Source organism: Anastrepha obliqua, unplaced genomic scaffold, assembly GCF_027943255.1.
Source record: "Anastrepha obliqua isolate idAnaObli1 unplaced genomic scaffold, idAnaObli1_1.0 ptg000104l, whole genome shotgun sequence".
In the NCBI taxonomy this organism is placed as follows: Eukaryota; Metazoa; Arthropoda; class Insecta; order Diptera; family Tephritidae; genus Anastrepha; species Anastrepha obliqua.
In genome coordinates, this window is record NW_026562222.1 from 72,501 (window position 1) to 75,000 (window position 2,500).

The 2,500-nt window shown below is 29.6% G+C and overlaps 1 non-coding gene and 1 pseudogene across 1 annotated transcript in view; both read right to left on the reverse strand.

The window, feature by feature from the left end:
- LOC129251912 (large subunit ribosomal RNA) overlaps positions 1–1,644 on the reverse strand; it is a 3,986-nt gene extending 2,342 nt beyond the window's left edge. Inside the window, exon 1 of the ribosomal RNA XR_008583172.1 lies at positions 1–1,644. This exon is cut by the window's left edge and continues 2,342 nt beyond it. This is a non-coding gene — a ribosomal RNA (large subunit ribosomal RNA).
- A 442-nt stretch (positions 1,645–2,086) lies between these two features.
- On the reverse strand, positions 2,087–2,267 carry LOC129251895 (5.8S ribosomal RNA; annotated as a pseudogene).
- Between the last annotated feature and the right edge of the window lie 233 nt (positions 2,268–2,500).

Consider the following 2,500-nt stretch of genomic DNA (forward strand, 5'->3'; position numbering starts at 1 on the left):
CACTATTGTACCCTCCTACTCACTAAAGTTTCAAAATTTATAAATCAATCGAAATTGTTTTATAAATCATCTACTTTAGCGGTAATGTATAGGTATACAACTTAAGCGCCATCCATTTTAAGGGCTAGTTGCTTCGGCAGGTGAGTTGTTACACACTCCTTAGCGGATTACGACTTCCATGTCCACCGTCCTGCTGTTTTAAGCAACCAACGCCTTTCATGGTATCTGCATGAGTTGTTAATTTAGGCACCGTAACATTACGTTTGGTTCATCCCACAGCGCCAGTTCTGCTTACCAAAAGTGGCCCACTGGGCACATTATATCATAACCTCAACCTTCATATCAAGAAAGGTGAGGTTCTTACCCATTTAAAGTTTGAGAATAGGTTAAAATCGTTTCGACCCTAAGGCCTCTAATCATTCGCTTTACCAGATAAGATTATTTTATATAATTTTTAAATGCACCAGCTATCCTGAGGGAAACTTCGGAGGGAACCAGCTACTAGATGGTTCGATTGGTCTTTCGCCCCTATACTCAATTCTGACAATCGATTTGCACGTCAGAACTGTTTCGGTCTTCCATCAGGGTTTCCCCTGACTTCAACCTGATCAAGTATAGTTCACCATCTTTCGGGTCACAGCATATATGCTCAAGGTACGCTCCAGTTAGAGGTATAAATAATAATAAATTATCATTATACATAACTATATGGAACGCCCCGGGATTGAATTAATTGACTATTTATTAAAAAATAGACTAAAAATTAATCCCATTATATTTAAGTTAAGTTAATTATGCCATTAAGTTTAATATAACTCAATGACTTGCACATATGTTAGACTCCTTGGTCCGTGTTTCAAGACGGGTCCCGAAGGTATCCTGAATCTTTCGCATTGTTAATCATATAAATGCATACAAATAAATATTAATATCATAGATATTAAATTTTTTGTAAAATTCAAAAAATGAATTTTAGCATTATATATAATAAAATCTATCAACACTTTATCAAATCATTAGTATTTATTTTATGTTAATATGCTTAAAAAGCAAATTAATTTAAATAAACTTAATATCACCAATGATCTTTTGATAAATACTTTATTATGTTAATAGATTACAATGTCCTTATATGAAAAAAATGCACATTATTTTTTTAATTATTTAATGATGAATTTTTCATAATGGATATTCAGGTTCATCGGGCTTAACCTCTAAGCAGTTTCACGTACTATTTAACTCTCTATTCAGAGTTCTTTTCAACTTTCCCTCACGGTACTTGTTTACTATCGGTCTCATGGTTATATTTAGTTTTAGATGGAGTTTACCACCCACTTAGTGCTGCACTATCAAGCAACACGACTCTTTGGAAATATCTTTCTAGTAATCATTAACGTTATACGGGCCTGGCACCCTCTATGGGTAAATGGCCTCATTTAAGAAGGACTTAAATCGTTAATTTCTCATACTAGATATTAAGATATTCCATACACTGCATCTCACATTTGACATATAGACAAAGTGACTTAGTGCTGAACTATTTTCTTTTCGCTCGCCGCTACTAAGAAAATCCTTGTTAGTTTCTTTTCCTCCCCTCATTAATATGCTTAAATTCAGGGGGTAATCCCATATGAGTTGAGGTTGTTTTAATATTCTTTTTTTATCTTCTCACAATTTAATAAAAAAATTATATCATCTTTTCATCTCTATTTTTCTTTTCTCCTTTTATATATTGTAAATATATAAAAATAATAATAATGTAAAATGAGGCAATCCTAGAATAAAAAATTTAATTTTTATGCTAGACATTCCTCCTTTTAATTACATATATAAATTATTATTTTATATATATATATAAATAATATGAAAATTTTTTGTAAAGAATACTTAGATTCAATATTTTCATCATTTCATTTTATTTGAGAGGATTTTTTTTTTAAAGAATATATAATAAATAAAATTCATTATATATCTTTATTTTTTTTGCTATTAATATTATGAATTATTTAAAATCCAATAATATACACATTTGCTTAAATTCAATTATTTTTATAAAAGAATAAGCAACTTATTTAGCATAGTCTTACAACCCTCAACCATATGTAGTCCAAGCAGTACTTTAAAATTGAATTTAATGTACATAACAGCATGGACTGCGATATGCGTTCAAAATGTCGATGTTCATGTGTCCTGCAGTTCACACGATGACGCACAGTTTGCTGCGTTCTTCATCGACCCATGAGCCAAGTGATCCACCGCTTAGAGTATTTTTTTATTTATTTTTATTTATAACAAATGTCAATTTTTTTTTGCATATATTAATTGAAAGAGTAAAATTAAATAATATTAATAATATATAAATTGATTTTCTTTCAATAATATATATCAAATATATTTAACTCTAAACATTTTTATTAAGTTGCGAATGTCTTAGTTCAACAATAATACAGTGGTGGTATTTATTATGATTCAATTATTTTGTATTTTTTTAATCATTTTA